The sequence below is a fragment of the Lolium perenne genome, chromosome 6 (assembly GCF_019359855.2).
Source record: "Lolium perenne isolate Kyuss_39 chromosome 6, Kyuss_2.0, whole genome shotgun sequence".
NCBI lineage: Eukaryota > Viridiplantae > Streptophyta > Magnoliopsida > Poales > Poaceae > Lolium > Lolium perenne.
Genome location: NC_067249.2, coordinates 262,100,452 through 262,128,137, shown reverse-complemented (window position 1 = coordinate 262,128,137; position 27,686 = coordinate 262,100,452). Strand labels below are relative to the sequence as shown.

General features: G+C 42.7%; 1 pseudogene; it reads right to left on the bottom strand.

Annotated features, from left to right (window-relative positions):
• Nucleotides 1-5,183: 5,183 nt before the first annotated feature.
• On the bottom strand, nt 5,184-6,328 carry LOC127309839 (F-box protein PP2-B11-like; annotated as a pseudogene).
• Between the last annotated feature and the right edge of the window lie 21,358 nt (nt 6,329-27,686).

The window sequence follows — 27,686 nt, the reverse complement described above, 5'->3', positions numbered from 1 at the left end:
CATCGCCTTTGCTGTGAGCAAACTTAGCCGATTTGTCTCAAATCCTGGTGATGATCACTGGCATGCTCTTGAAAGAGTGATGCACTATCTAAAAGGCACTGCGAGTTATGGCATTCACTATACCGGGTGTCCGAGGGTACTAGAGGGTTATAGTGATTCAAACTGGATTTCTGATGCTGATGAGATTAAGGCCACTAGTGGATATGTATTTACACTTGGTGGTGGCGCCGTTTCTTGGAAGTCTTGCAAGCAGACCATCTTAACGAGGTCAACAATGGAAGCAGAACTCACAGCACTAGACACAGCCACTGTTGAAGCAGAGTGGCTTCGTGAACTCTTGATGAACTTACCCGTGGTTGAGAAACCAATACCCGTTATCCCAATGAACTGTGACAATCAAACTGTGATCATCAAGGTTAACAGTTCTAAGGATAATATGAAGTCATCAAGGCACGTGAAGAGGAGATTAAAATCTGTCAGAAAAATGAGAAACTCCGGAGTTATTGCATTGGATTATATCCATACATCTAGAAATTTGGCAGACCCCTTCACAAAGGGTCTATCACGCAATGTGATAGATAATGCATCAAAGGAGATGGGTATGAGACCCACAATATGAGTTTTCCACAGTGGTAAACCACTCTATGTGATCGGAGATCCCGTGAATTAGAATTGGGAGACAAGCTGTTGGTTGACTGAGAGGAAAGTATCCATATTTTAATAAACACCACTCCGTGAAGATGCAATACTTTCCTATTCTGCATGGCAGGTTGATATTTATCTTAATGTGTTCTAAGTGGCTTATCTTAAGCAGAGATGTTGTCCTGCAGAACATCTTTTGAAGAGCACACCTATATGAGTTTGACTGTTAACCGTCGCAGTCTATGAGAGTTGGGTGCTCTCTAAAAAACTCATGAAAGGCCATGGAGTATGACGCATAAGCTCCACCCGCGGGGAAGTCCCACGGCAACCTAGTATTGGTCAAGGCTTTGTGTGAAGCTAGGATGCAGCAAACTTGCAGTTCAAGGCATAGTCCACTGTACAAGTCGCCGCCTAGTGTAGCATAGAGTTCTAGGTGGAAGTTCAACTTAACAGTCTCTACTGCAGTACCAGTATATAAACAGTGTTTTGAAACCAAAGGCAAAATTACATGTGCCTCTGGGATCTGGTGGGGGATTGTTGGAATTTTGGCCCAAAATAGCCCAGTCCAATTTTTCCATTCCAATAATTCCTGAAAATCCTAGAGGCCCATGTAGCCCATTCATGCATGGCAAGAGGTGGGACAAATGTTTAGTCCCACATTGCTAGTTGAGAGAGAGCTGGAGTGGTTTATAAGGAGAGCTGTTCTAGCACTTGTATGTGAGTGAGAACAAGAGGGAATCCTCGCGCACTCCTCCTCCTCGCTCGCTCGTTCGTTCGTCACGACACACGGCGGGTTGCGGGAATGCCTCGAGCCGAGAGCTTCTCTATCTTTTTGCCGCGCGTGAATGGGAAATAATCTGAACGGTTGCACAAAGCTGAAACGAATTTTTGCTAGTGGGTTTTTATTAGGGCCGTTCGGCTCCGGTTGCTGTCTCCTCGGTTCGCCTCCCACTGACTGTTCGTTTCATCTCCCGTCGCCGTCTGTTCGCCTGCCTGCCCGTGCCTATAAAAGGGAGGTCGCTCCTCACCTCACGTACAGGTTCTTGCAAACGCTTTCCATAGCACTGCGCTGCTATAGGTTCTTCTCCATCCCGTCTTGCGGCGTGCACCGCGATCCGGGACAGTAGGCCTCCGAAACCCCGCTTCTTCGAGTCCTGTACGGGAGAAGGGCGATAAGGTTTTTGGGGAGCGCTATCAGCGCGACTACTGACTTCATCACGGATTTCGACGACCACTTCCCCGACGAGGACTTCTTCCCCGACATCAGCAGTCTCTACCTCGACGACATGGCTGAAAACGACAACGTCAATGCCAACGCGGGCGCACAACTGTATGGTGTTTTCTTTCATCTTGTTCAAATCACCACCATGCTCTCTATTTGTGTCGCACCTATAATATATGGATCAATCTCTCCGAATGTGTTTTCATTATCTTTCTTCTCCTACATACATTGTTTATTTTCCATTAATCTAGTCATGTTTTTCTTGCGGTCTATTTTGTCTAAATTACTTGGTAAATTGCTAATTTTCTCAACATATCTGACCCACCATCAGCTCGTAAATTCACATGAAGTGGTCTATCCCTCACAAATCCTTGCTCAAATTCCAGGTTTAAAAAGTAAAGATGATACTTTGTTTAGAAGATGAGTTATATTGTTATAGCTCCAACTAAAAGCAAATTCGGCGATTAGCCAAATTTTCCTTATTTTTGGCTAGTTTTCTACTACCTACAATTTCTAAAGGGCATGGAGCCTGGACAATAATATTGTTACTCCTAACTATTCGTTTTGTTTTCGGTCGAAGATGGAATGGGTCATTTTTCCCCGCTATTGCAATAAACAATAATATTGTTACTCCTATAATAATTCACATGCCAACAACAAAATAAGCATGCATACTAGACCCAACATGTTCTTAATACACAAACAGTGTCACCAATTTTGCACGACTTCAAACAATGACTTGTATTGCAACATTGCGTTGATATTGTCCGGTGCCGTGGAGATTTCACGGAATCACACATGGAGGATGAGGAATTGCGAGGAATGTAGGGCAAGGCGTAAGAGAGGTTCCCGGGTATGGTATTCATAAGAGGTTTAACTAGGTTGACATGGTCAGATTACAATAATGGCCGAGTGGATCGGTTACCAGTAACTACCTAATGACTAATGACGCTTGAATTTATGTCTAGTGGTGTAGCATACTATAAATTATGTATTGCTGGTCAGAAACGCCCGTATTAGTGATAAGTCCATTGCTAGTTGATGAAAGGGCCCAAGCGATGCTTCGGATGCTCGCCCATCGGAGTGAACTCGAAGTTGGCCAATTCATGTGGTCGTCATGTGTAGGGTCTTGGGCCATCTTAGATATGTTAAATCATCTCCTTTCCTTAGGCCCGATGGCTCCTCTCGTTATCTTTGGGCCTCCTCGTAGATCCTGGTGTCATATGGTTTGCGTGCAAACTGAGCCACATGAGTTAGAGTACTCTAACATGGGATCCCTCACATTTAGGTCTCCCATCTGATAGCCCCACATGTCAATTATCCCACATCGGATGCATTAGAGGATCCCTTCTCCTTGCATGCATACTAGGTGGTATACCTAGACATGGACATCCCGACCCAAAATTTCTAGGCCTAGATTTGGAAATTTTGGTCCAAAGGCCCTTCCTAGGCCGGGCGTGGGTAGTGCAAATGGGTGAAATAGGAAAGACGGCCAACCCGGTGGGCCTTTGGGCTTTTTGGCTGAGCTAGACCCAGGCCTAGTTCTTAAGCATCCGTCTTTTTTTTGTCCTAGTCTGCCTCGGAGGATGCCCAGATATGCTAGGTGGTTACAATATTTTTTTACGGAACTAGGTAGGTGTGTTGAGTGTTGACCACTCGAGGTATGCTCATCTGCCAAACTCACATGATCTTCACCAATATAGTATATCAAGATTGATCAAACAAAACACATTTTCCATGTATTACAACGTGAAGGTTATGCCATTACGTTAATTTTGTATTTTAATAAAAACAATGCGCTTGACGTACGAGTGCTCTTCGGTTGAGAAAAATAAAAAGACCAAGTGCCCTGTAAGAATCATGTCGCCACTTCCCACCACTGTAGTATCCAGCCGAACCTGCAGCAGGGCGGAGGCCACATGAGCGAGCACATGGAGCATGGAGCTCAGCGGGGGAGGGGACATACGGTTTCCAATCAATTGTGGTTTGTTTCATTGCCGCGATTTGGATGTGGCTCCTCTCTGGTTCTTTCTCCTTCGCATCGAAAGAAGTGAGGTAGCCTGGGGCCCCACGCACGAGGGAACGATTCAGTCAGACTACTTGTTGACACCTCATATTCCTCTAGAATGTTTCGTTGGTTCTAAGTACTATGCTACGCAGTGGCACTCTGAATATTGCCACACTCACATATCCTATATTAAGATGATCAAGAATACACAACATCCAGTAAATCCAAATGACACAAATAAACCTAGGATATATGTGTTTTCCTCATTATTTTTTGCTTTCCTAGATTTCAAAGTAAAAAAATTTTGATCTAAAATATGGCAAACTACTTTGATTCTTTAGTACAAAGCAAGCGATGTATTTCTAGTGCTACATGATTGAATTGTACAACAACAAGCCTCAAGTTACAATATATACATGGTGTCAACAAAAAAGAAGTGTTTAGTATTGTGCGGGGTGATGCTACGTAATAATAATGTTTAGTATAAATGCGCGAAGACAATTATCTTTTAGCTTTCCACTGTACTGATGTGAATAGTTACTGTAACTAAATTTACACCCCCAATTTGAAATTTGGGAAAAAATCATCCATTTTGTTTAGAGTAGGTAGAAATATTGATTACCATAACTATTTGAGGAATCATTTAGCAAACAGATACATTGGTCAAATACAGGCTTAAAACTCCAATTCTGGTCAAATCTTATTCCACATTTCAAATCTTGTTTATGCTTTTCATGAATATTTTGATCGATTCGTTCAATGTTTTGTGAATGGAACGGTGTGGATTCAAGATGCTATGGCAAATCTTTGGCTATTTAGATTGTGTTGGTAATGTGTGTAGTGTTCTTGTTATGCATGTTTGGTTAGGAGTTTATTCTCTGTTCCGATTGGAAGCTCGCAACTGCTACACCTTATATGTGATGCTATTTTGACAAGCATTTGTCATGTAGAAAGCCATTTGTAGTGCGTTCTCCCATGAAGGAATCTCAAAGCCACTAGAGAGACTAATTTCTTGTTTTGTTGATTAGGCATAATTGGAGGGTAATTCAACTTCTCTCCGTAACAGCCACAGCTGCAATTTTGTTGATGTAATACACTTCTCGCTAATGCACAAAAAAGTAGCCCTAAACATGATGCTACACACAGACACAATAAATAATTGTCATCTTGCACCCTTAACCGTACACCACAACACCTCAACGATGTGAGTGCTACCATTGTTCGGCCTTCCTAGCTTCTTGGTTTGTCTATGACCCTGATGATGATGTTTTCTATAATTCCATGATTCTTAATTTTACAAGCCCATCGACATCATGGCTTAGCTCTAATTTTGATGCCCCACAAAACAAGACCATCCTTCAAAATTTCTCCGTTTGTCTCCATTAGGCTGGCGGACACCTCGCCACCGTCACCTTCCTCATTGTAAAACTTGCCTAGCTCCACCTCCATCCAGCCGTCATCCCTTTAGAGACACCGCACGGCGATGCGGAGGAAGCGATCTGTTATGCCGATTTGATATAAACAGGTACTTATGAGGACCCCGTCATCCCCATCCTCCTCCATGTAGCCCTCGAGGCAAACTCGCCGTGTTGAATTGCTCGCTCTGACGCTTATGGATATCGATGCCTCCTGAAACGGGAAGTCTAGCTGGTTGAAGCCGTCGTCTGCTAGCTTGAACACCATGTAAGCAGCGTATGCTAAGTTTCGAGATAGGAGTGTGCTGCGGATCTTGCCACGTGGATTTCCAGCCACCAAACATCCCGGAGTTTAGCTGCTTCAGCTGCCATGGCAGTAGAGGATATACAGTATTAACATATATACATCTAGGAGAACATTTTGGTGAAAAAAATATGGTGGAACACCATGAAATCAAAGTTATAACTAGTTTAAGTCACCCAAGACGCCAGGTCAGAAGACTGTCACCTGTTGTTTCTTTTGGTCTCATCAGAACCGAGGTTGATCCATGTCCAGTAGTTGGGTGTGTCGCCCCAGAAGATATGCATGGCCCTTGGTGAGAGCGTGTAGCACTTGGCGCCCATAGCCCTGTCTAGATGCATGCTCTGCACCAAGAAGATGTGGATCGATCAGTTAGCCGATTCTGAGTTTCTGATCTAGCAAAAAGAAGTGGCCAGAAGTAGCCGATTCATTTTTTTATCATTAGATCATATTCAAATGAAGACTGAAGATGTGATTTTTTCTGGATCAGCTGCCTTGAAGAAGATCTTTGTATCTCTAAACATTGCCTCCGAACTCTACCTACTCCAATCTCCTAAACGCCAGCAGAGCGCGCAGGCCGACGGCAACAGCCTCGGGCTGGCCCAACGCGGATGAATGCCAAGGTGCGCTGCGATGCGCTCTAACCCCGCCGGCAAGGCCGGGCAGTCGGCCGCCATCCTCGCGACATCGTAGACCTGCACGCTGTGGAACTAACACACAACGCCGAGGAACTTATCCATGTCGGGTGGAAGCAAGTCACCACCGGTGATGATCTTGAGCAGCTACGCGACTGGATAGGCGCCGGTGTATGTGATCCACGAGGCCGTTCTCGGGGCCGATCAGGCCGGAGCTCTCAGCAGCATGGCACCGAGGCTATGGGCGTTGACGCCATGTTGTGCGAGCGTGTCGATGTTGAGGCCGCGGCCAGCGAGGTAGTCGATGGAGTTCACGTCCGCGGTCGGCGAGGCAGCGGAAATCACGGAAGTTGAACTTCCAGGCGTGGCTCATGTATCGCTATACAATATGTTCTTGTTTTTCCTAATGGTAAGGTTTTTTGTTCTACTCCAATATCTCACACACCAACTACATATTGCATTATGTTGATGACAACATGTTCTTAATTACCTTCTATCAACAGTACGTGTATTTGCTCTACCCAAGATCTTACATGAACTACACGTCCAATAGTAGAGAAGAGGTCTTTTGTCCAAAACTCCAGTCACGGTTTTAAAGCAAATCATTGGTTCCGGTTCGTTCCGCGCGGGGCGACCCCATCCATTGGTCCCGCTCCGTTTGGGGTCTTTGGTCCGGGTTTGTAATACAAACCGGGACTAAAGGAGCTGCAGCAGGGCATATTAGGCTGTGTCAGGCCTCGGACCCCTTTAGTCCCGGTTTGTAATACAAACCGGGACTAAAAGCCCACCCTTTGGTCCCGGTTTTTCTTACCAACCGGGACAAAGTCTCCATCTGCCTACATATAACTTTGCCCCTGCCCAAGTGTGAGCCACACTTAGCCATTTTTCCACTTCTTATCACAAGAGGGGTGTATGTTATTTTGCTCTCTTCACATGCACAAGAGGTGTTCGATGAAATGCCTAAGAGATTTTGCCACTTGAGTTCACACAAAACAAGCCACACTTAACTGTCTTTTTTCTTCTCCATCGAGGTTAACAACTTTATCCTTTCAACTGTCATTGATTAAATGCATGTGTATATATATACATCGTTTTACTAATCATGATGTTCTGTAATGGTTTTTGATAAGCTTAATTATATCATGCAGATGAATCGGCAATGGATGTACATTGACCGACGCTTTGATGAGTTCACTTCGGGTCTGAGTAATTTTATCATCGTGGCTGAGGCAAACAAACATGGTGGCTTTATGTATTGTCCATGTGTTGACTGTAAGAATGGCGTAAATTACGCTCACTCGAGTACCATTCACGACCACCTGCTGCGATCCGGTTTCATGCCCCAGTACTATTGTTGGACCAAACATGGAGAAAGAGGGGTTATGATGGAAGACAATAAAGAAGAAGAGGATAATGACTGCATTCCCATGTTCCCTGAATACGGTGATACTGCAGAGGGGGTTGTTTTCCATCAGAAGGCAATGAAGACAATGAAGCAGAAGATCAAGAGGCACCAGATGAGCCTGCTGATGATGATCTTGGTCGGGCCATTGCTGATGCAAGGAGAGAATGTGAAACTGAAAAGGAAAGGTTGGCCTTCGACCAGATGATAGAGGATCGCAACAAATTGTTATACCCAACTTGCGAAGATGGCCATAAAAAGCTAGGTAGCACACTGGAATTGTTGCAATGGAAGGCAGAGAACGGTGTCACTGACACAGGATTTGAAAAGTTGCTGAAAATAATTAAGAAGAAGCTTCCAAGGGGTAACGAATTGCCCGCCAGTACGTATGAAGCGAAGAAGGTTGTCTGCCCTCTAGGATTAGATGTGCAAAAGATACATGCATGCATTAATGACTGCATCCTCTACCGCGGTGAGTACGAGAATTTGGATGCATGTTCGGTGTGCACTGCATTGCGGTATAAGATCAGACGAGATGACCCGGGTGATGTTGAGGGCGAGCGCCCCAGGAAGAGGGTTCCTGCCAAGGTTATGTGGTATGCTCCTATAATACCACGGTTGAAACGCTTGTTCAGAAATAAAGAGCACGCTAGGTTGTTGAGATGGCACAAAGAAGACCGTAAGAAAGACGAGATGTTGAGACACCCTGCTGATGGGTCCCAATGGAGAAAAATCGATAGAGAGTTCTCGTACTTTGCTGAGGATGCAAGGAACTTAAGGTTTGGTGTAAGTACAGATGGCATGAATCCTTTTGGAGAGCAGAGCTGCAGCCATAACACCTGACCCGTGACTCTTTGTATATATAACCTTCCTCTTTGGTTGTGCATGAAGCGCAAGTTCATTATGATGACAGTGCTCATACAAGACCCGAAGCAACCCGGCAACGATATTGATATGTACTTGAAGCCATTGGTCGAAGACCTTCTACAACCGTGGTCCATAGTAGGTGTACCTATGTGGGACGAACACAAGTAGGAGGAATTTGACCTACGAGCGCTGCTTTTCGTAACCATCAATGATTGGCCTGCTCTTGGTAACATTTCAGGACAGTCAAACAAGGGATACAATGCATGCACGCACTGTTTAGATAAGCTCGAAGGTGAATATTTGGATAAATGTAAGAAAGTCGTGTACCTGGAGCATCGTCGATTTCTTAGGCATACCCATCCCGTAAGAAAGAAAGGCAAGCATTACAACAGTGAGGCAGATCACATTTGATCCCGGTGCACATTTGAACCGGAACTAAAATATTGACCCTTTAGTCCCGCCTGTTTGATCCCGATTCGAAAACCGAGATTGATGGTCCAAATAGACCGGGACTGAAGCCCCATTTTTTACTAGTGATCGGTGCCGAGTGCTTAAACTTATCCCTGGCTTTCACAAGCCTCATCTATTTATAACGAAAGAAGACTTTGCATTCCAAGTACGAGTATGCTCATCCAATATTGCCTTGCAATCACGCTAGTAATGATGTAGTGTAGTCATGCAATTTTGTCCTGTAGTCAGACATGTTGATGTAAGTTTTGAGATGGTTTTGGCATTGTGTCTTAATGAACCATTATTTTTCCAGGAGGAAGCATTGTCGGCACTGTCATAAATTTGGATACATTGCCATCTATACCTGAATTTGATATTTATATTACTCAGATGTTCTACATATGCAATGCATGTAAAATGATTACCCACCTCAGGTGAAGCCACACGATCGACTCTAAGCATTATCACGGGACATTTAGCCTAAGTTGTATCACCAAAATTACAAAAGGCGATTAATATGAAATTAATTTAATGTCTGTTTGAAGAGCTCTCGGGAGTTAAAATTAATTTTCATAAAAGTGATTTATTTTGGAAAGGCCAAGGATGAGGAGGATCAGTAAAGACAGGTCTTTGGATGTGACGCTGGTTCACTCCCCTTTAGATACTTGGGTATTCGAATTCATTATAGAAAGCACATGAATTCTGATTGGTATTTGGTGGAAATCCGATTTTAGAGCAAGTTGGGAAGCGGGAAAGGGAAATTACTATCCTATGGTGATAGGCTAGTCCTTATCAATTCAGTTTTAACTAGCTTACCAATGTTTATGATGTCCTTCCTGTTGGGGTAAGGAAGCGTTTGGACTTTTATAGATCAAGGTTCTTTTGGTAGTCTGATCAACAGAAAAAGAAATATAGACTCACGATCATGAAATGAATATGGTATGTAGACCTAAAGATCAAGGGGGCTTAGGTATTGAGGTTCTCGAAATCAAGAATAGATGTTTATTGAGCAAATGGCTTTTTAAACTTCTTAATGAAGACGGGGTGTGACAAGAATTGCTACAGGTCAAATACTTAAGACAGAAGACCCTATCTGAGGTCCAACTCCTCTGAATATTAGTTTCCGGCGGGTATTGAATGGTAACAAACGGACTTTCATGGTTACAATTGTGTCACAAATTAATGACGGTAAGCTTGAATGAAAAAAAAGATCTTTTTTTTGTTTGGAATCTCTCACCAAATGGTTTGTTTACGGTCAAGTCTATGTATGAGGATCTTATGAGTGATCACACCCCTTTTTTGAGAAAATATACCTGGAAGGTTAAAATTCCTCTCAAGATAAAGATTTTCATGTGGTTTCTGAGTAATAAGATTCTGTTAACTAAAGATATTTTAGCCAAACGACAATGGAATGGGTGTACGAAATGTGTTTTTTGTGGAGAAGATGAAACTATTCAACACCTTTTCTTTGAGTGTCCTCTAGCTAAGCTTCTTTGGTGCATAGTTAATTTCACATATGATCTTTCACCTCCAACTAATACTACTAATATGTTTGGTAATTGGTTGAATGGAGTAGATAGGCAATCTAAGGCTTTTATCCGTATTGGGGTCTCTGCCTTATGTTGGTCTATATGGAGGATCAAAAATGATATTATCTTTAACAAAAAACAATCTTTTCACTTCTTGCAGGTTATCCATATGGTGTCTCATTGGGTTCGGCTTTGGGCTCTCATGTCGCCGAAGGGACAGCGGGTTGCCATGATTTATGGATGCACTCGGCTTCAAATGGTCGCTCAACATATTTGGTGTCAGGCTAGCTGGTGTCATACTAGGAGACTATTTTGATGTGTTTTCAGAGTAGTTTATTCTTTTTTCGCTGGTTGATTTTTTATCAATCTTTGGTGATGCTTGAGTTGTAATACAGTACTGAATGAAAATCTTTTTAATAAATGACCGTGTGCATCATCATGATGCAGAAACCGGGGGTTCTATCCTCATTTCAAAAAAAAAAACTTTCAGTTATGCCGGAGTACAAACGAGCAAAACGTTCCCAATGGGATTACGAACTTGATCGTACCAGCCACTTGCCTTGCTGCAAGCCTGCAAGGTCCATATCGCAAGCCAGGCCATCTCGCTCCCTCAGAGTGTGCCGCCTGCCATGATTGCAGCTCCAGTCAACTCCCTCATTACAGGAATCAAAATTGATGTTTGTTTCTGTGCGATCCGATTTAGAAAAATCAAAGACGAACCATGCGTCCGTCCTGCTATTAACGAGCAGCGTCAGACCTCAAGTCCATCCATTAAGAACACGTGTTTAGAAGAAAACTACACATCCCGAAAAAATTATTCTCACAATTCAACAAAGCACTTCCCACACGAGTGATGCTCAACTCTGAGTCGGCCTTCGCTAGATTGAATGGGGAGGAAAGCATCACAATGCAACAAAGCACCTCCCACATCGAATCAAAACACAATTTGTAAATAGACATATCATAAAACATAGGGAGGTGCTCTGCAGGACAAGGTTACCGGTTTTGCCCAACCTTCAGGTGATCAAGCTCATGCAGAACTTCAAGGAGTTCCTACGCACCTTCCTCAACCTGCCATCTGAGATCGTTCCCAACATGCTCAAGAAGTCTGGCAAGATCCTGCCAAAGGAGAGAGAGATGACGAGACCTCCCGATTCGCCCATCGTTGTAATATCCCAGGTTTAGAGAAAACAAAATGAGATAACACCAAAGTGTGCATTGCATTCATGCATAGAAAATCCGGGGAATTTTCGTGCTTTCAAATAAAACTTACCACAGTAACTGAAGTTTCATTTGACTTGCTGGAATTGAAGTAGATCATCAAGTCAAGCGCTATAAACTTCACTGTGACCTTTGCTAAAACCTTGTTTTGGATAGAGATGATTTGATCTATGAGCTAGATCAAATAGAATTAGTTTTACAACAAACAACACCTTTAGTAAGGATCAACTACAAGATCTTATAAAGGATCTCAACATGTCATTCCTTACAACAACACATGAATAATTATTCAATCCTAAATCAAAGAACTCAATTAATTAAGAAACTAATCTTTACTTATCTTTTCCATGTCTTTTACTAAATAAATATTTCTACCATGATTCACATGGTATATCTTTTCAACTATAATAAGGAATCCATGCCAAGGACATTCATATTTATTCTTCATTAACTTTGACCATTCCAACCTTGTTTCCCAACTCATTCCATTAAACCTTAGAGAAAGGAGAGCACCATTCATATGCTTATATTATGCATTCAATAGAACCTAGCTTAATATTTAAACCTTATCCAAGTGAGGTACTTGTTGATACTAACCAATGATACAAGAAATATAAGTCAAGTATTAAACCCTACTTGACCTAGCTCACATTTTATGGTAAGTAAGAACCTATTCTTCTAGTAATTATAGAGAGGCATGTGTTGTGATCATTACAACTTGGTAATGATCATAAACCCTAGAGGAACCCTACCTATTCAGAAGAGCTCAACCTAAAGAGGTATACTCAAGTATATGGACTTATACTTGATCTTGGAGAGAGAACCATAATTCACCAATGAATTGTTATGAGGCCAATACTTTGATCATTACAAATTGGGTGATGATCATAAACCTTAAGAATCTAAGTGAGTGTGTTGAGAGAAGTATTAAAGAAGAGAGACTAGTGAGGAATAAGTGGATCATGTATAATGCATGATCTTACCTTATAAATTGAGGTAATAAGTTAAGTTTATAGATGTGATCAATAGATCTCACCTATCACATGAAATGATAAATATATCAATAGTAGTTAATCCAGACCAATACTCATGCCTTGTGTAGTTTTGATATGGTATTTAAACCTTGCCTATCCAAACACTTAAGACAAACCTAGCATTGCCTTGATACAATAATTCTACCTAAGTGAGGAGGATAACCCTAGCCACTAAAACATGATCAAAGCTTATACCATATCTTAATCCTAGTTGTGTATCACATTGGTGATCATAACTAAAACCCTAGGCCATATTTGAATTCCAATCCAAGCATCACTTTGGATCATAAGTAAAACCTTGCCATGCCTCATGCCTATTTAATACTTCAAATAGTAAAGTATTCCCAAGACCATAAACCTTTTCACATAGAATCCACTCCACATAAAATATTGTCCTAACTTGTGTATCATGGATCACAAGTAATAAACCAAGCCATATATACCTAAGGCCTAAATGTCATTTGGTGATTGTAAAGTTTATCCAAACATCTTCTTGAACCCTTAGGAATAATTTTTCACATAAAATCATGATCCCATTTCCATCCTCATTTTCACCACTACTTTAAATACTAGCCATAATAAAATGCATGAAAACAATCAATATTGTTAAGCACACTAGTTAGACCTAATAATATTTTCACCATTCACATGATCTAAATTTCAAATCATTTAAACAGATTTTGTTCCTAAATAAAAAGGAATAGAGATAAACATTTAAACCATATCCATTTTCAATTTAAAATGCACTTCACAAGAACACCAAGTTAATCATCTATTAAATAGTTGTTTAAACAAAAGAACTATGCAGTGAGTATTATCATGAAGTGATATTGATATTCAAGTAAGTTAGGACCTGCAACACAAAACAGAATTCAAATTTGAATTCAAACAAGAAAATAGAAAACAAAATTCAAAACAGAAATTTAAAAGAGAAAAGAGAGGGAAAGCCTTACCTTGCCCAGCACCGTAGCAGGCCAACGCAGCCCAGACTCGGCCCCAGCCCACGAACGAAAACAGCCCAGATACCGTTTCGGCTTGCTTCTAAATTCATGCGAGGCAAGTCATCGTCTCCTTCTTCTTCCCCGGCGTCGACAGCGCTGCGACGCCAGTAGGCCACGACCTCCTCATCGATAAGCTTGCCCGGACGTCGCCAAGACTCTCAAAACCACGCCCAACTCGATTCGCGTCCGAGCTTATCCACGCCCGAAGAGATCCATGCCAGCCAGAAGCTTCCAGGCACCGCCACATCCCGAACAGGGCCGTCGCCGTGTTGAGGCCTCGGGGCTTCCCTTGGCCTATAAATAGGTGGAGAGCATCGCCGTGCACGCCTTGTTCGCCTCCGCAACTTCATTTCCTCTCAGCACATCTCTATCTCTCATATTCTTCCACGTACTGTCGCCGGCGTCGATGACGAACCTGACGGTACAAGCCATCCCGGAGTCCATGGCGTGGCTCAGTCGACGCGCCTGGCCACGTAGATCACCCTGGAGGAGCCGAGCATCAAGGGGAGCCAAGTCGAGGAGGAATTTCAGCGTTCCCTTTCCCTCGGGTTCGCCGGGAAATCATCAATCGCCGTCGTCTCTGTCGACCATCGCCGGAGCCGACCACACCTTGAGCTTCAGCGTAAGATTACGCATCTATAGACCTCTATCTTGCATCGTCTCGACGTCTGTAGCCTATTTTGGCATCTTGGCCGAGCCGCGCCGCCGCAGTCGAGATCACCGGAGTAGCTCCGGCGACCTTTAGGTGGTGGCTGATACGCGTACATCACGCGTCCGTTGGGAACCCCAAGAGGAAGGTGTGATGCGTAGAGCGGCAAGTTTTCCCTCAGTAAGAAACCAAGGTTTATCGAACCAGTAGGAGCCAAGAAGCACGTTGAAGGTTGATGGTGGCGAGATGTAGTGCGGCGCAACACCAGGGATTCCGGCGCCAACGTGGAACCTGCACAACACAACCAAAGTACTTTGCCCCAACGAAACAGTGAGGTTGTCAATCTCACCGGCTTGCTGTAACAAAGGATTAGATGTATAGTGTGGATGATGATTGTTTGCAGAAAACAGTAGAACAAGTATTGCAGTAGATTGAATTCGATTAAAAGAATGGACCGGGGTCCACAGTTCACTAGTGGTGTCTCTCCCATAAGATAAATAGCATGTTGGGTGAACAAATTACAGTTGGGCAATTGACAAATAGAGAGGGCATGACCATGCACATACATGTTATGATGAGTATAGTGAGATTTAATTGGGCATTACGACAAAGTACATAGACCGCTATCCAGCATGCATCTATGCCTAAAAAGTCCACCTTCAGGTTATCATCCGAACCCCTTCCAGTATTAAGTTGCAAACAACAGACAATTGCATTAAGTATGGTGCGTAATGTAATCAATAACTACATCCTCGGACATAGCATCGATGTTTTATCCCTAGTGGCAACAGCACATCCACAACCTTAGAACTTTCTCATCCACCGTCCTGCATTTAATGGAGGCATGAACCCACTATCGAGCATAAATACTCCCTCTTGGAGTTAAGAGTAAAAACTTGGCCAGAGCCTCTACTAATGATGGAGAGCATGCAAGATCATAAACAAAACATAGATATAAATTGATAATCAACATAACATAGTATTCTCTATCCATCGGATCCCAACAAACACAACATATAGCATTACAGATAGATGATCTTGATCATGTTAGGCAGCTCACAAGACCCGACAATGTAGCACAATTAGGAGAAGACGACCATCTAGCTACTGCTATGGACCCATAGTCCAGGGGTGAACTACTCACTCATCACTCCGGAGGCGACCATGGCGGTGAAGAGTCCTCCGGGAGATGATTCCCCTCTCCGGCAGGGTGCCGGAGGCGATCTCCTGAATCCCCCGAGATGGGATTGGCGGCGGCGGCGTCTCTGGAAGGTTTTCCGTATCGTGGCTCTCGGTACTGGGGCTATTGTCGACGAAGACTTAAGTAGGCGGAAGGGAAGGTCAGGAGGCGTCACGGGGGCCCCACACGCTAGGGCCGCGCGGGCCCCCTCTGGGCCGCGCCGCCCTAGTGTGGCGGCGCCCCGTGGCCCCACTTCGTCTCTCCCTCGGTCTTCTGGAAGCTTCGTGGCAAAATAGGCCCCTGGGCGTTGATTTCGTCCAATTCCGAGAATATTTCCTTACTAGGATTTCTGAAACCAAAAACAGCAGAAAACAACAACTGGCTCTTCGGCATCTCGTTAATAGGTTAGTGCCGGAAAATGCATAACTATGACATAAAATATGCATAAAACATGTAGATATCATCAATAATGTGGCATGGAACATAAGAAATTATCGATACGTCGGAGACGTACCAGTGGCGTTCACGCTCGTTTGCTCAGCATCGAGTACTGGTTCGAACGCACCTAGTTAGGATGTCTCTGGAGGTCTCTAGCCGTCGTTCCGTCGCTCACCGGAGCGTCACCGACGTTCTCTCCGGCGAGAGCGACGTGTCACTGATACGTCTCCGACGTATCGATAATTTCTTATGTTCCATGCTACATTGTTGATGATATCTACATGTTTTATGCATACTTTATGTCATAATTATGCATTTTCTGGAACTAACCTATTAACGAGATGCCGAAGAGCCAGTTGCTGTTTTTGGTTTCAGAAATCCTAGTAAGGAAATATTCTCGGAATTGGACGAAATCAACGCCCAGGGGCCTATTTTCACACGAAGCTTCCAGAAGACCGGAGAGCTAACGAAGTGGGGCCACGAGGCAGCCAGATGATAGGGCGGCGCGGCCCAAGCCCTGGCCGCACCACCCTATCGTGTGGGCCCCTCGTGACGCGCCTTGACCTGCCCTTCCGCCTACAAATAGCCTTCATCGCGAAACTCCCAGTACCGAGAGCCACGATACGGAAAACCTTCCAGAGACGCCGCCGCCGCCAATCCCATCTCGGGGGATTCAGGAGATCGCCTCCGGCACCCTGCCGGAGAGGGGATTCATCTCCCGGAGGACTCTTCACCGCCATGGTCGCCTCCGGAGTGATGAGTGAGTAGTCTACCCCTGGACTATGGGTCCATAGCAGTAGCTAGATGGTTGTCTTCTCCTTATGTGCTTCATTGTCGGATCTTGTGAGCTGCCGAACATGATCAATATCATCTATCTGTAATGCTATATGTTGTGTTTGTTGGGATCCGATGAATAGAGAATACTATGTTATGTTGATTATCAATTTATATCTATGTGTTGTTTATGATCTTGCATGCTCTCCGTTATTAGTAGAGGCTCTGGCCAAGATTTTACTCTTAACTCCAAGAGGGAGTATTTATGCTCGATAGTGGGTTCATGTCTCCGTGAATCTGGGGGAGTGAGAGAAACCTCTAAGATTATGGATGTGCTGTTGCCACTAGGGATAAAACATTGATGCTATGTCCGAGGATGTAGTTATTGATTACATTACGCACCATACTTAATGCAATTGTCTGTTGTTTTCAACTTAATACTGGAAGGGGTTCGGATGATAACCTGAAGGTGGAATTTTTAGGCATAGATGCATGCTGGATAGCGGTTGATACGTCTCCGACGTATCGATAATTTCTTGTGTTCCATGCCACATTATTGATGATATCTACATGTTTTATGCACACTTTATGTCATATTCGTGCATTTTCTGGAACTAACCTATTAACAAGATGCCGAAGAGCCGCTTGTCAAGTTTTTCTGCTGTTTTTGGTTTCAGAAATCCTAGTAACGAAATATTCTCGGAATTGGACGAAATCAACGCCCAGGGTCCTATTTTGCCACGAAGCTTCCAGAAGACCGAAGAGGAGACGAAGTGGGGCCACGAGGTGGCCACACCCTAGGGCGGCCCGGCCTGGCCCTTGGCCACGCCGACCTGTAGTGTGGGGCCCTCGTGTGGCCCCCTGACCTGCCCTTCCGCCTACTTAAAGCCTCCGTCGCGAAACCCCCAGTACCGAGAGCCACGATACGGAAAACCTTCCAGAGACGCCGCCGCCGCCAATCCCATCTCGGGGGATTCAGGAGATCGCCTCCGGGACCCTGCCGGAGAGGGGAATCATCTCCCGGAGGACTCTACGCCGCCATGGTCGCCTCCGGAGTGATGAGTGAGTAGTCTACCCCTGGACTATGGGTCCATAGCAGTAGCTAGATGGTTGTCTTCTCCCTATTGTGCTTAATTGTCGGGTCTTGTGAGCTACCGAACATGATCAAGATCATCTATCTGTAATTCTATATGTTGCGTTTGTTGGGATCCGATGAATAGAGAATACTATGTTATGTTGATTATCAATTCATGTCTATGTGTTGTTTATGATCTTGCATGCTCTCCGTTACTAGTAGATGCTCTGGCCAAGTAGATGCTTGTAACTCCAAGAGGGAGTATTTATGCTCGATAGTGGGTTCATGTCTCCGTGAATCTGGGGAAGTGACATAAATCTCTAAGATTATGGATGTGCTGTTGCCACTAGGGATAAAACATTGGTGCTATGTTCGAGGATGTAGGTACTGATTACATTACGCGCAATACTTGATGCAATTGTCTGTTGTTAGCAACTTAATACTGGAGGGGGTTCGGATGATAACCTGAAGGTGGACTTTTTAGGCATAGATGCATGCTGGATAGCGGTCTATGTACTTTGTCGTAATGCCCAATTAAATCTCACTATACTCATCATAATATGTATGTGCATGGTCATGCCCTCTTTATTTGTCAATTGCCCAACTGTAATTTGTTCACCCAACATGCTGTTTATCTTATGGGAGAGACACCTCTAGTGAACTGTGGATCCCGGTCCAATTCTCTATACTGAAATACAATCTACTGCAATACTTGTTTTACTGTTTTCTGCAAACAATCATCTTCCACACAATACGGTTAATTCTTTGTTACAGCAAGCCGGTGAGATTGACAACCTCACTGTTTCGTTGGGGCAAAGTACTTTGGTTGTGTTGTGCAGGTTCCACGTTTGCGCCGGAATCTCTGGTGTTGCGCCGCACTACATCCCGCCGCCATCAACCTTCAACGTGCTTCTTGACTCCTACTGGTTCGATTAAACCTTGGTTTCTTACTGAGGGAAACTTGCCGCTGTGCGCATCACACCTTCCTCTTGGGGTTCCCAACGGACGTGTCAACTACACGCATCAGCGGTCTATGTACTTTGCCATAATGCCCAATTAAATCTCACAATACTCATCATATCATGTATGTGCATGGTCATGCCCTCTCTATTTGTCAATTGCCCAACTGTAATTTGTTCACCCAACATGCTATTTATCTTATGGGAGAGACACCTCTAGTGAACTGTGGACCCCGGTCCATTCTTTACATCTGAAATACAATCTACTGCAATTGTTCTACTGTTCTCTGCAAACAGTCATCATCCACACTATACATCTAATCCTTTGTTACAACAAGCCGGTGAGATTGACAACCTCAGTGTTTCGTTGGGGCAAAGTACTTTGGTTGTGTTGTGCAGGTTCCACGTTGGCGCCGGAATCCCTAGTGTTGCGCCGCACTACATCTCGCCACCAACAACCTTCAACGTGCTTCTTGGCTCCTACTGGTTCGATAAACCTTGGTTTCATACTGAGGGAAAACTTGCCGCTGTACGCATCACACCTTCCTCTTGGGGTTCCCAACGGACGCGTGCTGTACGCGTATCAAGCTCTTTTTCTGGCGCCGTTGCCGGGGAGATCAAGACATGCTGCAAGGGGAGTCTCCACATCCCAATCTCTTTACTTTGTTTTTGTTTGCTTTATTTTATTTACTATTTTGTTTGCTGCACTAAATCAAAAACACAAAAAAATTAGTTGCTAGTTTTACTTTATTTGCTATCTTGTTTGCTATATCAAAAACACAAAAAAAATTAGTTACTTGCATTTACTTTATTTACCTTTAGTTTATTTCATCATGTTTCCTCCTAAGTTCACCCTAAAAGACATACCGGTAGGACGTGGGTCTATAATCGGGAGAAATAATATAGAAGAATTTTTCAATCATGTTAGTACCGTTGAAGATTTTGAAGATAGACACTTGGTAGAACTTGCTCCTACTTATGAAATTGCTGCTGCTTCTTTAGTTCGCATGTTGGAAACTAAATTTGTTAATCTCAATCCTATAATCCAACACATGTTTCTTACACTCGGTGATATGGAAGAAGGGGAAAAGAAAGATTTTGTTTTAGAAACCCTTCTTAAAGAATTTGGTGGTGTAGCAAGAGAGGCTAGAAAGGTCTTTATTAAATATAAGATGCTTGGTTCTTATACCAATTTTGTTAGTATCCTTGAAAAGATGGACATGGAGAGAGTAAGGTACACTAATAATATTAATGATGGTGGGGAGATTAAGACAACAATACCTTGTAAGCTCCTAGGAATGAGTGACGCTCTAGAAAATAATTATGGTTGGCTTGTACCTGAAAATTTGTTTGATGAGGATAGCAAACCTAAGACTAATGAAAAGGGAGCCTCCGAAACTCACATAGAAAAGATAAAATGCATAGTTGAGAAAACTACACACCCCGCTGTAGATGCACCATTTTTTGATAATACTTGATATACACTTTCTGCGCCTAGCTGAAAGGCGTTAAAGAAAAGCGCTTATGGGAGACAACCCATGTTTTTACTACAGTACCTTTATTTTATTTTGAGTCTTGGAAGTTGTTTACTACTGTAGCAACCTCTCCTTATCTTAGTTTTGTGCATTGTTGTGCCAAGTAAAGTCGTCGATAGTAAGGTTCATACTAGATTTGGATTACTGCGCAGAAACAGATTTCTTTGCTGTCACGAATCTGGGCAAAATTCTCTGTATGTAACTCAGAAAATTATGCCAATTTACGTGACTGATCCTCAGATATGTACGCAACTTTCATTCAATTTGAGCATTTTCATTTGAGCAAATCTGGTGCCTCAATAAACTTCGTCTTTACGAACTGTTCTGTTTTGACAGATTCTGCCTTTTATTTCGCATTGCCTGTTTTGCTATGCTTGATGGATATTTCGATTCCATTGACTTTCAGTAGCTTTGTGCAATGTCCAGAAGTGTTAAGAATGATTATGTCACCTCTGAACATGTATATTTTTATTGTGCACTAACTCTCTAATGAGTTGTTTTGAGTTTGGTGTGGAGGAAGTTTTCAAGGATCAAGAGAGGGAGATGATACAACATGATCAAGGAGAGTGAAAGCTCTAAGCTTGGGGATGCCCCGGTGGTTCACCCCTTCATATATCAAGAAGACTCAAGCGTCTAAGCTTGGGGATGCCCAAGGCATCCCCTTCTTCATCGACAACATTATCAGGTTCCTCCCCTGAAACTATATTTTTATTCCATCACATCTTATGTGCTTTGCTTGGAGCATCGGTTTGTTTTTGTTTTTGTTTTGTTTGAATAAAATGGATCCTAGAATTCTTTGTGTGGGAGAGAGACACGCTCCGCTGTTGCATATGGACAAGTATGTCCTTAGGCTTTACTCATAGTATTCATGGCGAAGTTTCTTCTTCGTTAAATTGTTATATGGTTGGAATTGGAAAATGATACATGTAGTAATTGCTATAATGTCTTGGATAATGTGATACTTGGCAATTGTTGTGCTCATGTTTAAGCTCTTGCATCATATACTTTGCACCTATTAATGAAGAAATACATAGAGCTTGCTAAAATTTGGTTTGCATAATTGGTCTCTCTAAGGTCTAGATAATTTCTAGTATTGAGTTTGAACAACAAGGAAGACGGTGTATAGTCTTATAATGTTTACAATATGTCTTTTATGTGAGTTTTGCTGCACTGCTTCATCCTTGTGTTTGTTTCAAATAGCCTTGCTAGCCTAAACCTTGTATCGAGAGGGAATACTTCTCATGCATCCAAAATACTTGAGCCAACCACTATGCCATTTGTGTCCACCATACCTACCTACTACATGGTATTTCTCCGCCATTCCAAAGTAAATTGCTTGAGTGCTACCTTTAAATTTCTACTCTTCACCTTTACAATATATAGCTCATGGGACAAATAGCCTAAAAACTATTGTGGTATTGAATATGTACTTATGCACTTGATCTCTTATTAAGTTGCTTGTTGTGCGATAACCATGTTCCTGGGGACGCCATCAACTACTCTTTGTTGAATATCATGTGAGTTGCTATGCATGTTCATCTTGTCTGAAGTAAGGGAGATTTACCACTAAAATGGTTAGAGCATTGCATAATGTTAGAGAAGAACATTGGGCCGCTAACTAAAGCCATGATCCATGGTGGAAGTTTCAGTTTTGGACAAATATCCTCAATCTCATACGAGAAAATTAATTGTTGCTACATGCTTATGCATATAAGAGGAGTCCATTATCTGTTGTCTATGTTGTCCCGGTATGGATGTCTAAGTTGAGAATAATCAATAGCGAGAAATCTGATGCGAGCTTTCTCCTTAGACCTTTGTACAGGCGGCATAGAGGTACCCCTTTGTGACACTTGGTTAAAACATGTGCATTGCGATGATAATCCAGGTAATCCGAGCTAATTAGGACAAGGTGCGGGCACTATTAGTATACTATGCATGAGGCTTGCAACTTTTAAGATATAATTTACATAACACATATGCTTTATTACTACCGTTGACAAAATTGTTTCTTGTTTTCAAAATCAAAGCTCTAGCACAAATATAGCAATCGATGCTTTTCTCTTTGAAGGACCTTTCTTTTACTTTTATTGTTGAGTCAGTTCACCTATCTCTCTCCACCTCAAGAAGCAAACACTTGTGTGAACTGTGCATTGATTCCTACATACTTGCATATTGCACTTGTTATATTACTTTACATTGACAATATCCATGAGATATACATGTTATAAGTTGAAAGCAACCGCTGAAACTTCATCTTCCTTTGTGTTGCTTCAATGCCTCTACTTTGAATTATTGCTTTACGAGTTAACTCTTATGCAAGACTTATTGATGCTTGTCTTGAAGTACTATTCATGAAAAGTCTTTGCTATATGATTCATTTGTTTACTCATGGCATTTAGATTGTTTTGATCGCTGCATTCACTACATATGCTTACAATAGTATGATCAAGGTTATGATGGCATGTCACTCCAGAAATTATCTTTGTTATCGTTTACCTGCTCGGGACGAGCAGAAACTAAGCTTGGGGATGCTGATACGTCTCCGACGTATCGATAATTTCTTATGTTCCATGCCACATTGTTGATGATATCTACATGTTTTATGCATACTTTATGTCATAATTATGCATTTTCTGGACCTAACCTATTAACGAGATGCCGAAGAGCCAGTTGTTGTTTTCTGCTGTTTTTGGTTTCAGAAATCCTAGTAAGGAAATATTCTCGAAATTGGACGAAATCAACGCCCAGGGGCCTATTTTCACACGAAGCTTCCAGAAGACCGGAGAGCTAACGAAGTGGGGCCACGAGGCGGCCAGATGATAGGGCGGCGCGGCCCAAGCCCTGGCCGCGCCACCCCATCGTGTGGCCCCTCGTGACGCCCCTTGACCCGCCCTTCCGCCTACAAATAGCCTTCGTCGCGAAACCCCCAGTACCGAGAGCCACGATACGGAAAACCTTCCAGAGACGCCGCCGCCGCCAATCCCATCTCGGGGGATTCAGGAGATCGCCTCCGGCACCCTGCCGGAGAGGGGATTCATCTCCCGGAGGACTCTTCACCGCCATGGTCGCCTCCGGAGTGATGAGTGAGTAGTCTACCCCTGGACTATGGGTCCATAGCAGTAGCTAGATGGTTGTCTTCTCCTTATGTGCTTCATTGTCGAATCTTGTGAGCTACCGAACATGATCAAGATCATCTATCTGTAATGCTATATGTTGTGTTTGTTGGGATCCGATGAATAGAGAATACTATGTTATGTTGATTATCAATTTATATCTATGTGTTGTTTATGATCTTGCATGCTCTCCGTTATTAGTAGAGGCTCTGGCCAAGTTTTTACTCTTAACTCCAAGAGGGAGTATTTATGCTCGATAGTGGGTTCATGTCTCCGTGAATCTGGGGGAGTGAGAGAAACCTCTAAGATTATGGATGTGCTGTTGCCACTAGGGATAAAACATTGATGCTATGTCCCGCCGCCATCAACCTTCAACGTGCTTCTTGACTCCTACTGGTTCGATTAAACCTTGGTTTCTTACTGAGGGAAACTTGCCGCTGTGCGCATCACACCTTCCTCTTGGGGTTCCCAACGGACGTGTCAACTACACGCATCAGTGGTCTATGTACTTTGCCGTAATGCCCAATTAAATCTCACAATACTCATCATATCATGTATTTGCATGGTCATGCCCTCTCTATTTGTCAATTGCCCAAATGTAATTTGTTCACCCAACATGCTATTTATCTTATGGGAGAGACACCTCTAGTGAACTGTGGACCCCGGTCCATTCTTTACATCTGAAATACAATCTACTGCAATTGTTCTACTGTTCTCTGCAAACAATCATCATCCACACTATACATCTAATCCTTTGTTACAGCAAGCCGGTGAGATTGACAACCTCACTATTTCATTGGGGCAAAGTACTTTGGTTGTGTTGTGCAGGTTCCACGTTGGCGCAGGAATCCCTGGTGTTGCGCCGCACTACATCTCGCCACCATCAACCTTCAACTTGCTTCTTGGCTCCTACTGGTTCGATAAACCTTGGTTTCATACTGAGGGAAAACTTGCCGCTGTACGCATCACACCTTCCTCTTGGGGTTCCCAACGGACGCGTGCTGTACGCGTATCAGTCACCGCCACCTCAACTCTGTTGACTGGTCGTTGCCCACGTGGCAATTGACTCAATCAACAGGCCCACCTGTCTGTGTCTAGGGGTAGAAATGAACGGGTATGTTTAGTATTTAGGTTTATTTCAAATTCCAGTAAATAGCTAAAACTTTGTAAAATCATAGAAAATTCATATCAACTCAGAAAGTTATGAATAACATATCAAAATGCTCACAAAAATAAACTCTATTCAAATAAAATATAAAACAAAAATGTGTGTGAAAATAAAAATTCCCTTATTTTTAACCTTATTAATTATGCCTTTTTATTTATTTAAAACACAATTTGAATTCAATAAATAGTTAAGTTTCAAAATTAAATATTATCTATTCAGTAAGTAAATAAAATGTTAAGATTAAATATCTTGATTAAATTTTCATCAATTAAAATATTAGTGGTAATTCATAAACCCTAATGTGCAAATTGCCATTTACTATTTCGTTAAATATTAATAAAGCAAGAAAATACCAACAACTAATATTATTTTGATAACTCAAATCCTGTAACTTAAACATTCTTTAATTAACAAGTCATTATTTTAAAACTTAATCATAATTATAAAACCCTAATTCTTGAAATTAAACCCTAACTAAAATTTGTCTTACTTCTTAAACCTTTTAAAATAATTAAATGATAAGGCTATTATTAATTTTGTGCAAAGTACTTAATCACATTAATTCTAGTACCAAGTATTACTTTAAGAATTGGATAATAATTTAGAAACCCTAGTTTTATTATAAGTTAGAATCTGGATCCCATTATTTTATGTGATCATTTCAAAATGTTTTAACTCTAGAACCCTAGTTTCTTATCACATGTGATCATGTGAATTTCCCCTTACATAGAGAACCTTATTATGTGACCAACAAATACAAGTCATGATCCACCAACATAGAACCAATTCACATGAGTCATCATTCCATGTCTTTATTTTTGAATAAACTTTGTATAACCAATTAGTGCCACTTAGGAACAAATCTTAGCTTGCTAATCTCACATTGACACCATTTATCACCATACCACAACATTAGAATCAACCTCAATCATCAAACTATAGTAGAACCCTAAGATAAACCCTAGTACCAACCTTGTGTAACAATTCACATCACATGTTCCTATTCCACTAAACCATACTTAGGAAATGATAAGTCACTTAGCTTAGAAACCATTAGAGATTATTTAGTAAAGCAAATGTGAAGCCATAGTAAACCCTAACTCATAGCAAAACCTTGACCATCTTTCTTTGATATGATACCCATAATCAACCATAGCAATAAACCTGCTAATACTTGCTTCATATAGACCAATTCTATTTAAGAACCTAACTAGTTCCTATTAGAGAACTAAATGAATCCAATAGTAAACCCTAGAAAGCCATAGCTCCTATGTATAGTAGTTCATATTCTTATTTAACCTGTTCTTCAAAAGTTATTCTTTTGAAGTATAGTATAAGTAATCATCAACCATGTTCGGTAGAACTTAAAATTGACAACTGTTCTTTACATATTATTCCACCACTATTCTTTATGTGTATGATTGTTATGATGTCTTATATCACTTGGATATGATGCTAATTTAACCAAACCCTAATAAGAACCTTGTTTGAGAATAATTCTAAAAGTGCAACCAACCCTAAAGAAATCTTTACAACTCATACATCCTAAATCATCGAGGTTAGTTTACACTCGGGACGATTGCATCTCATACTATGAATTATAGCATCTTTGCTAGTTCTTTAAACATTGTCCTTACCGGACGATGATGATATTTGATAAGGGGTGTCCCGATCTTCTCAGTAAGCAACGGTGGTGATGATGATCACGGGATGATGGCAGCGGAGATACACGACGATGAAGTGGATGATAACTTGTATGACGCAACGAGATCTCTCGATTGGTCCCTGTCGCCAATGCAACAGCTCTCAACCCTGCAAGATATTCGCAACTCCACACACTTGCGCACGTAGCCGCCGACCACGAAGCGGTAAGTTGCAACCGTCTAATTCCCAATGGAACAGCAGATCACACATGACTTTTTCAGGATCTACACAATATCAAGCAATATGGTGTAGGGATTCAATAGTTTTGCTAGAGCAAACAACTAAGAACTAGGGTTTATCTTAAACGTGGTCTAAAAGCAGCTAGGGGGGCGTCCTGGGCACTTATATAGGCGTCCGAGACGAGTTCTGGTCGAAAAGATACAAAAATAACCGACCCATAATAGATCTGGTCGAGACAGACTCGGACACGTCCGGTCTGGAATCCGGTCAACCGGGCCAGGGACCGGGGCGGCCGGTCTGGGGTCCGGTCAACCGGGCGGCAACCGGGTCGGCCGGTCTAGGGTCCGGTCAACCGGGCGGCAACCGGGCAGCAACCGGATAGTTGCGAGGTTTCCGGTTTTCTTCCGGTACGATAAACTTGCATCCGGTTGACGCCCGGTTGTCCGGGCCAGTGACCGGGTTGGCCGGTCTGGCGGCCGGTCGGACCGGGTGCTGGACCGGCCTGGACGTCTTCTTCTCCTCTCGCGCATGCCTCCCGCTCCTCCCTCGCGCGACCATGAGATATCTTCATGTCCAGTTCCATGTCCAGCTTCACGTCCATCTTGACGTCCGTCTTCATGTCCAGCTGCTCCTCTCCTCCTCGTGCGATGCTCGTCTCTTCTTGATACCTGATGATACATAAGTAATAGGACTTAGGCAGTATAAAGTTCTCATCAATCAAAGTACCGTTTAGAAACAAGTTCACCTGTTGTTTAAGTAGCTTCGCACGAGCCCTTGTAATTGGTCCAATCCGAACTTCATTGGACTTGAGCTCCACAGCAGGTTCATCTTCATTTATTAATGACGGAGGTAGCGGTGTAGTAGGGATGTCCTCATCATCTCCCCCCCCTTCAAAAGGCGTCGACCCCGACGCTCCAAGGTCTTCTCCGTCATATGGTGTCAAATCAGCAACATTGAAAGAATTACTGACACCAAACTCATCAATTGGAAGATCTATCGAGTATGCATTATCATTGATCTTGGCAAGTACTTTGTAAGGACCAGCACCACGAGGCTTCAACTTAGACTTCCGCAGCTTCGGGAACCTATCCTTGCGAAAATGTACCCATACCATATCACCAGGCTTGAACAACATCTCTTTGCGCTTCTTATTCATCGTTGCAGCATTGTTCTTGCCTTTCTTC